This window comes from Panthera tigris, chromosome C1, assembly GCF_018350195.1.
Source record: "Panthera tigris isolate Pti1 chromosome C1, P.tigris_Pti1_mat1.1, whole genome shotgun sequence".
NCBI lineage: Eukaryota > Metazoa > Chordata > Mammalia > Carnivora > Felidae > Panthera > Panthera tigris.
Window position 1 is genome coordinate 211802275 of NC_056667.1, and position 9707 is coordinate 211811981.

Consider the following 9707-nt stretch of genomic DNA (forward strand, 5'->3'; position numbering starts at 1 on the left):
GTGCATGTATGGGTAGGAGGGCTGTTGTGGGGAGAGATGTTCGGTTGGGGGGTGTAGGAGTGGAGGCCAAAGGCTGTGGAAGAAGAGGCTTGAGGGTCCAGAACATGGCACAGGCAGAGGAGTGATCTTGGGTGGGAGGAAAGATGGTTCTTCTCTTTCCAGAGCTGGAGACTAGTTGAGAAAGACATGGACAAGCGTCTGGAAGGACATGACACCCCACCCACCCCAGAGTCAGCCTGGTGCGGGAGTGGGGGACAAGGGACGATCAAGAGGCTGCATTCATTCCATGTGGGTCACTTGAATTGTTTTATAGTAAAGATGTATTCCTGTACTACTTGTGAAATTAAAAATAAATTTAAATATATGAAACCCAACGGGCACCTGGGTGGCTCAGTCCGTTAAACGTCGGACTCTTGATTTCGGCTCAGGTCACGCTCTCGCCATTCACGAGTTTGAACCCCGCATCGGGCTCTACACTGACAGTGTGGAGCCTGCTTGCAATTCTCCCTCTGTTTCTCTCTCTGCCTCTCCTCTGCTCCCACTCGCTCTCGCTCTCTCAAAAATAAATAAACATTAAAAAATATATTAAACCCTATAAATATTATACTTAGTTGTTCAGAAAAGTGGCAGACAGGTGTAAGATTCACTGAAGGGGTAGGATGGGGTTTCCGGATCAGACTAAGTATAGGGGCCCCTCAGGGGGAAAAGCTGAAGAAGTAAAGGTAACGTATAACAAGTCTTGAGGCTGCAAGACACCATGGCCAGAGCAAGGACCCTGCTGGAGAGGAAATGGCAGCTGAGGAGATGAGGATCAGATGCTTCAGGGTCTCTGGGAGGCATTTGGAAAGCACAGACTCCACCCCCACCCTCACCCCTGAGTCAGGAAGCCTTCCAGGGGCTCTGGAATTCCCTTGCATTTCAACGGACTCCATTTCATTCATTCATTCATTCATTCATTCATTCATTTTGAGAGAGAAAGATCAAGTGTGAGCAGGGGAGGGGCAGAGAGAGAGGCAGAATCCCAAGCAGGCTCCATGCTCAGCCCAGAGCCTGATGCAGGGCTTGACCCCACAAACTGTGAGATCATGACCTGAGCCAAATCACGAGTTGGATGCTTAACCGACTGAGCCACCCAGGCGCCCCTATATTTATTTAAGTAATCTTTGCACCCAAGGTGGGGCTCGAACTCAGGACCCCAGAGATCAAGAGTCACATGTTCTACTGACTGAGCCAGCCAGATACCCTCCCCCCCACCAAACTCCATTTTATTTTTTTATTTTTGGGGGGTTTTTTAAATGTGTATTTATTTTAGAGAGTGGGGGAGGGGCAGAGAGAGGCAGGGGACAGAGGATCTGGAAGGGGCTCTGTGCTGGCAGCAGAGAGCCTGATGCGGGGCTCAAACTCATGAATCGTGAGATCATGACCTGAGCCGAAGTCAGATGCTTAACTGAGTCACCCACACGGACCCTGATGCGATCTATGGACACCATCTCCTCCTCTAAAGGACTTCTCCCCCCAGACATGTGGTTCAGCACCATGGCTCTGGTTACCTGTGACCTAACCTGTAGGCATCTTCCCAAGAGCCTCCCTCCTGCTTTTCTGCCAGCTTCTCTCCACACAGCGTCCTCACCCAGCTCCACAGACTCACTCAACCCAAGGTCCCGCACACTCAGAATGAAACACTGAAGGGGAAAACCCTTCCATGGGTCACAGGGCCAGGGAGGGGCTGAGTTAACCCTCGGACTCACCCCAGCTGAGAATATTTCTTTTCTTTCTCTCTTTTTTTAATTTTATTTTTAAGTAATTTCTACACCCAGTGTGGGGCCCAAACTCATAACCCCAAGATCAAGAGCTGCACGCTCTGCTGACTAAGCCAGCCAGTCGCCCCAGAATATTTCTTATCAACTGCAGTTTTTATAAGGTAGTAAAATACAAAATAACGGTCTAGCTTGGCATGTTCAGAACTTAAATAAATACAACATAAAACAGGTGAGGGGGCGGGGCTTGGCTGACTCAGTTGGTGGAATAGGTGACTCTTCATCTCAGGGCTGTGAGTTGGAGCCCCATAAGTGTAGAGGTTACTTTTTTAAAAATCTTGAGGGGCACCTGGGTGGCTCAGTCATTGGAGCGTCCGACTCCTGATTTTGGTTCAGGTCATGACCACCTGGTTTGTGAGTTCAAGCCCCATGTTGGGCTCTATGCTGACAGTGCGGAGCCTGCTTGGGATTCTCTCTCTGCCCCTCCCCTGCTCACATTCTCTTTCTCTCTCTCTCTCTCTCTCTCTCTCAAAATAAATAAACAAACCTTTAAAAAATCTTAAGAAAAAAAAAGCAATACAATCATGGGTCTACAATTCTGAAAAAAAGGAAAAAAAATTATAAACACATTTTTTTCCCCTTTTTCTTTTAGCAACAGTACTGCAATGAGCATTTTTGTAGCCGTATATTTTGGACACCTTAAAGATTCCTTCCAGATAACTTGTAGAGGTAGAACTGACAGGTCAGAAGATACTTGTAATTTTAAAGCTTGATTTCTCTCCAAAAAGGCTGTTCCAATTCTTTCACATTTCTAGAAATAATTCAGGAGAAAGCTGCTGCCCAATAGTGGGCATTGATCTGCTATAATCTGATGGTAATAAGGGGAAATGTTATTTTAAATGGTTTTATTTTGACTTCTTTGTATTAAGGAGATTAGACATTTTCTCTTCTTATTTCATTTATTTCATTGTTTTGATTCCTCTGCCCTGCTCACATCATCCATCTATCTGTTTGGTGCCATGTGCTTTATCAGAGCCCTTTGATGATGAGGGTATTTGCCTCTGTTGCCACATACATCTGGAAAATGTATTTTCCACATGTGTCTTTTGCCTTTAAATATGTTTTGCTGGTGGGGCGCCTGGGTGGCTCAGTCCGTCAAGCGTCTGACTTGATTTCAGCTCAGGTCATGATCTCACAATTCGAGAGTGTGAGCCCCGCATCGGGCTTGGTGCTGACAGCACAGAGCCTGCTTGGGATTTTCTCTCTCCCTCTCTCCGCCCTTCCCTCGCTCTCTCTCCCTTAAAATAAATAAATAAACTTAAAAAATTTTTTAATAAATAAATATGTTTTGTGAGTTTTGACATATAGAAATTTTTCATTAAAAAATTAGATCTAGGAGTGCCAGTCTGGCTCCGTTGGGAGAGCATGAACTCTTGATCTCAGCGTCATGAGTTCAAGCCCCACGCTGAGTGCACAGATTACTAAAGAAAAAATATATAAACTTAAGAAATTTTAAGTCTAATAGGATTTGTTTTGTTTATTTCTATTTCTGTCTTGAATGTGGCACTCATCAATACTTCAGGAAACGAGGTACCATAGTCCCCCTTTATCCATGATTTCACTTTGGGTCTCATCACCCAGTCAACCATGGCCTGGGAGGAGGTGACCCTCCTTCTGACGTAACATCAGAAGGTCAACAGTAGCCTAATGCTAACGTCACAATGCCTACGTCATTCACCTCACTTCATCTCATCATGTAGACTTTTTATCATCTCGTATCATCACATGAAGGGTGAGCCCAGTACGATAAGATACTTTGAAAGAGAGAGATACATCCACATAACATATATATGGGTTTTTTTTTCAAATTGTGGTATATTTTTATAATCGTTCTATTATCAGTTATTGTGGTTAATCTTTTACTGTGCCTAATTTATAAATGAAACTTATCAAATAAATCATTGGTATATCTGTACAGGAAAAAACAGCATATATAGGGTTTGGTACCACTCACAGTTTCAAGCATCCACTGGGGGTCTTGGGAAGTATTCCCCAAGGATAAGAGGGGACTGCTGTATGAATAGTAAGAATAAAAAGGAATATTGAGAGAGGGAGATAACATAAGGAGAGGTTGAGTGTGGCAAGATCCCTATTCACTGTAGCCGATCCAGGTTCACACTGGAATTCCTGTCAGAGGTTGAGATGGAGGGATGGAGGAGGGAGGGAGGGAGGGAAGGAAGGGCAAAGGGGAAAAGGGACAGAGGAAGGACGGACCTGTATGGCAGGGGAGGGCCCAGCTAGACCCAGTGTGTAGATCTGAGGATGTCTACATCACAGGGTGATGTGACACAGGGTGGTCCTGTCTCCAGGGTGGAACTGGAGGAAGCAGACTGCTGTGGCCAGGAAAACCAGATTATCTCATCCCAGAAGCCAACGCCGTGTCTGAAACATCCAGAGAAGGGGACAGAACCTACACGGGGGGCTGTCCTTGGACCCAAGGGAGGGCACAGCTGTTTACTAGACAGGCAGTCTAAACACCACACCGGAAGTTCCGCAGAATCAAGGTCAGATTGACTTTGGTCAAGGCGGCTGGGGAGACCAGGTCAAAGGTGAGTCCTCAGTTTGCCCATCCCTAAGAAGTGAGGGGTGCTGCCCGAAGGAGCTTTTACCTGCTGCTCACTTTACAAAGACTCCACAGTTGTGTTCCTGTTTGCCAAGTTCGAATTTTAAAAACCACTGAAGTCAGTAAACTTGCCTTTCTCCCACAAAAAGCTGAAAAACCCTCAAACATGGTTTGTCTGTGAATTTTAAAAATTGTTCTCTGAGGGGTGCCTCAGTCAGCTAAGCATCTGACTCTTGACTTCAGCTCAGGTCATGATCTCACGGTTTGCGAGTTCAAGCCCCACATAGGGCTCCAGGCTGACAGTCGGAGCCTGCTTGGGATTCTCTCTCCTTCTCTCTCTGTGCCTCTCGGCCTCAAAAAAAAAAAAAACAAAAAAAACAAAAAAAACAAACCCTTAAAAAAAATTGGCCTCTGTGTTTTCACATTGTGTGTGTAGTGTTCCGCATAGTTGAATTTGAAAACAAAGGTCAGAAGCATTCTTCCTGACTTACTGTAGACGTTTCAAAAGAACAGGCTCTGGCTAATACTAAGAAGTTACAGAAATAGACTGTTTGGTCACTGGCTGCTTAAAATGGAAAAGCCAAAGTTTTTCCGAGAGGAAACAAAAGGACGTGAGGAGTCTAGACTCTGACCACTCTAACGGTGTGTGTGTGACTGAGTGGGACTGGAAGTTTTGGGGGGCTTGCTCAGCACTCTAAATCCGGTAAGCATTTTGGGGTGCCGATGAGCAGGATCTTTAGCTGCACAGCTGTTTTTTCCCTTTTTTTTTTTTTTTTTTAATTTTGAGAGAGAGAGAATATGTGCATGGGGGACGCGCAGAGAGAGAGACAGAGAGAGAGAGAGAGAATCTGAAGCAGGCTCTGAGCTTTCAGCAAGGAGCCCAATGCGGGGCTGGAACTCACGCTGTGAGATCAAGACCTGACCCAAGGTCAGGAGGTCGGTCGCTTAACCGACTGAGCCAACCAGGCGCATCTCTGAACGAAGGCAGTTCTCGGTGGCGAAAGGGTGTGCCTGGGGCAGCCAGCCGGCTCTGTGGGATCCTGCCCCTGTGGAAACAGTATGAATGTGTGATCCCAGAGAGGGTGTGTGTCCCTGGGCCTGGCATTCTGTGTTACCAGGCAACCCAATGTGTCTGGGTGTGTCCCCTCAGAGCTCGCTCTCCTGCTAAAGTCTCCGGGCACAGCCTGCCTGGAGGGTGTCTGAGCTGTGACCATCCCCACCTGATCAGGTCTGTGACAGCCCCCGTGTCTAGCCTCAGTGAATACATGCACAAAAACACGAGGGGTGCGTGGCTCAGGTTCTCACAGACTGCTACCTCTGGATATTGTAGCTGAAACTAGAAGTTTCCATTTGGCCGTGTGTGTGTGTGTGTGTGTGTGTGTGTGTGTGTGTGTAGACCCCTCTGTGTCTGAGTGTTGGACTATGTAAGGCTCCAGAAGGACCCTGCGTGTGGCTGAGGGTTGAGAGCTCCTCCAGGAGCTGTTGTCCTCTCTGGGGACCGGCCTTGGGCATCAGGGGAATTCTGCAACAGTGATGGCACCTGACAGTCTTTTCACTGTCCTTGCAGGAATCTTTTGAACTCAGTATTTGGAACCAGCCCCAAGTCTCTTGGTACCGTGGGCAGCGATCCCTCTAGGCAAAACTCAAATGTCTGGAAAAGTAACAAGGCAGACCTATGAGTGCCTAAAACTGGTCCTTAAAGGAATTTTTCAGAAAGAAAAAAAAAAGGGGGATTTAAAAATATTTTGAACAAAGAAAGAGACATCTTTGAAATAATCAAAGCACTTTCTAGGTTGATTCCTTTAGAGTTCTGTTCTATTTTGATTCTTAAGAGGTCTATTTTAATATTAAGGAGGTAAAAAAAAAAAAAAAGTTCAGAACAGGAGATGATTTGCTCCTGCCTCACAGGGAGGTGGAGACAGAGTTGGGACAAGAACCTGATCCTAGGGTTCACCACCCCCCCCCCCACCCCCAGGGTTTTCCCAGCCTGTTTCTGTTTCTGTTTACTTCTGTGTGTGTCTCTGGGCGTGTCCCCCTCTGGGTTGTGCACAAGCAGGCTCTAGGTGTGTCCCAGCTCAGAGCAGCTCCGCCAGCGGGGTGTTTCTCCCCTGCAGGGAAATTCCAGGGGGCAGAGCCGGCCTCAGCTGCGGTGAGACATTATTTCCTTGGGAGGAAACCGGCTCTCGGCAGCCAGGAAAGAAACAGTTTCCATTCTGAGAAGGAGGAGAGGAGAGAGGAGGGAGGAGGGAAGTGGGTGGGAGGAGGAAGGGGGAGGAGGTGGGAGGGGAAAGAGGGTGGGTGGAGGGAGGGGGGAGGGGGAGGGGGAGGAGGCAGAAGGGAGTGGGGAGGTGGAAGGAGAGGAGGGAGGTGGGACGGAGCCACCCCAGGGCCCACAGGCCCGCGGGCTCCCTGAAGCCTCCAGACACGGTTTAAATTTAGCCCTTCTATTCTGGTTCTTGCAGCTCAGCCTCGCCCCGCAGCCATACAGCTGGCCAGTTTCCCCAAGCACGACTGCTCCTCCAGACAAGGTAGAGGGCGGAATGTGTGAGCTTTTCTCCTGGAGAGGGCACCCCCCCTCCCCCGTGTCTTCTGGCCCCGTGGAATTGGGAGGTACAGAGGAATGGAAGAAACCCACCACCCTAACTCACATTCGGAACCTGGGGCCCCCATGTGCGCGCTCCACTGACGCCACCCCCAGAAAGGATCATGGAGAGGAGGCCACGTGCTCAGCTGAGATGGGAACCGACCTAGTCCCGGTTCACTGGCTGGTGGAAACTCAGGCAAGAGAAGGAATGATTAAGGGAACATGCAGGAGGAACAGCAATGAGACATCATCCTAATTCCGGTGAGGCCACCTCATTCTGGTCTCTGCTCAGATGTCCCTTCCCTGACTACACCAGCCCCCACCTCTCCCTCCCTGCCTCTCACCTGCTTCCTTTTCTCCTGGTGTACCCGGCCATCTGATGATGGCACGTACACCTTTGTTTAATGGAAGATCCAGGAGAGCAGAGCTCGGCTTTGCTCACTGCCGTGTCCCCAGCGTCTAGGGAAGTTGGCTGCATTAACTGAACACTTGCTCTGTGCCAGGCACTGTATCATGTGCTTTAAATGCGTTAACTAATCTTAGCCTTACTGTGGTCCTGTGAGGGTTTTTACCCCAGTAGAAAAATGAAGCCCAGAGAAGTTAAGAATCTTGCCCAAGGACATAGGATTTGACCCTGGCCCTCTGTGCTCCTACACGTGCCCTGGATCGCCAACCATAGTGACTTGGCCCTTTCCTCCACCCTCGCACAGCCTCTGCTGGGGGGACTACCCCACTCCTTCTGCCCTTGCTGGAGTTCCCTGTGCCAGTCTCAGGAATGCTGAACCAAACCCCTAGACCCTGAGCACCCCCAACCAGCCTGGCCTTTGGACAAGGAGAAGAGGAGCATTCATACTGAAGGGATCCAGAATCTCTCACTGTGAGTGCTTTCTCCCATACTCCCAGTATCTAAAAGCAGAGTCTCCCGGAAGGATTCAGCTGTCACCAGTCTCCTCCTCAGGAGATGGGCTCTTTCCACTGGAGAGAAATCTGCTTTGGAGTAAGAAATCACACAAGCAGGTATTGTCACAAGACTACCATATTTCCTATCTATTTTCCTAAGGGCCTACTTATCTTTCCTAAAAGCCATTTGATGGGACACCTGGGTGGCTCAGTCGGTAAAGCATCTGACTCATGGCTTCACCTCAGGGCATGATCTCATGGTTTTGTGAGTTGGAGCCCCCTCGTCGGGCTCTGCACCAACCGTGCGGAGCCTGCTTGGGATTCTCTCTGTCTCCCTCTATCCTGCCCCTCCCCTGCTCATGCTGTCTCTGTCTCTCTCAAAATAAATAAATAACAGTGATAAATAAATAAATAAAATCCATTTGTTTTCCTGTAAATGCCCTTCTCCCCCTCCCCTTCCCCTATTAGGGTGGTATAGGAGCCCCAAATTCTAACCACCTCCTTGAATTTCATTTTTCTGTGAACTCACATGTATGTACATGAATGTTAAAATATCTCTTCTTTTGCAAATCTGTGTTTTGCCAGTTTAATTTGCATGTTCCCAAGAACTGAACCTAAGAGCGTACAGAAAAAAGTCTTCCTCCCAAACAATGCCAAGTTCAACCTGGAAGGACAAACACCGGTGGTGCCATTTTTCAGATGGAAGGGGACCCGCTGACCCTGACCATTTGTTAGCAGTCAGGATGGATTTGTGCTAATTTTTCTGCTATCTGGTCACCGTACATCCAAGGTCACTATGATCTCTGCAACTGAGTTTCTTTCACACAGAGCAAACGGACACTGGAACCTACTTCCTCAGTCTGACTAGCATGCTTCCAGTTAAAAGGCCCACCAGGAAGAGCCCCTGCCCCCAAGCAGCAGGTTCACTGGCCTAAGAGGGCAAAGTGGGCACTTAACTCTGGGGGAAATCACTGTGGTCTGCAGTGCAGCCCTTAGCTCTGTGGACCAGAGGGGATCCTTTTGGCAAGATTGACTCACACTAATCAAAGTCACCAAGCACTGATGTAAAAACCAGAATGCTATCTTCCTATTTTGCCGAGAAGCCTGCTTGGCCCACGAGATGCTTACGTTGGCAGGTGTGGATGGTCTGTCTTTCCTGCTGGGTGAGTCTGGCAGGAAACTATACTAGAATGAGAAGTATAGTGGGTGGGCCTGGCATCTATTGGTGTATCTCAGTGGCCCAAAGTGATGAAAGGGTCAGATGTCTATGAGAAGAAGCCCCCTGCTGGACGCGTGGTTTGTTGGGAGAAAGCACCCATTCTTCAGCTCAAAGCTTATTTCAGAGAATGGCATGTAAACCCTGATAAACTTGGAACGGGAACTGCTCTTAGTGCAGGGACACAGGGCAGCCTATCCACCAGGCCCACCCCCAGGGAGCACTTCGACCTCTTAGCATCGTTCTGAGGTGTTCCCAGCGGTGGCTGCTGGCCTGCGGACATATCTGGTGAGAGAAGCTGGGGAGGAGAGCCGGTTGGCTGCCAGTAGGAGAGTGACATTTATTATATAGAGCCCCACGGTTGGCTTGGGAAGACAAGGTTAATCTCTGGATAGACAGAGATCTTGAACCCTAGCACTTGGATCTGGGACACCACAAGTGGACTTCTACCCAAAGAGCAACTCACCCCTAGCCCTGCCCAAAATTTACCACATAGTCATTTTTGGAGTTAAGGTACAATAGTCCTGTGAGACCCCTTTTGAAAAGCAAATCCACCTAAAGAGGAATACAGAATTCTTTCACCTAGGATCCTTGGAATTTTGTAGGTGGGTAAATGAATTCTAGAAC

The 9707-nt window shown here is 48.4% G+C and overlaps 1 long non-coding RNA gene across 2 annotated transcripts; it reads left to right on the forward strand.

Moving 5' to 3' along the window:
• Positions 1-5028: 5028 nt before the first annotated feature.
• On the forward strand, positions 5029-8522 carry LOC102953299. 2 transcript variants are annotated; one of them, XR_006220990.1, is made up of 4 exons: positions 5029-5083; positions 6843-7225; positions 7675-7981; positions 8450-8522. It is a non-coding gene; the product is annotated as an uncharacterized LOC102953299 (long non-coding RNA). The 2 variants fall into 2 exon arrangements; XR_001510390.2 differs by lacking the exon at positions 5029-5083 and adding an exon at positions 6351-6529.
• The last annotated feature ends 1185 nt before the right edge of the window (positions 8523-9707 follow it).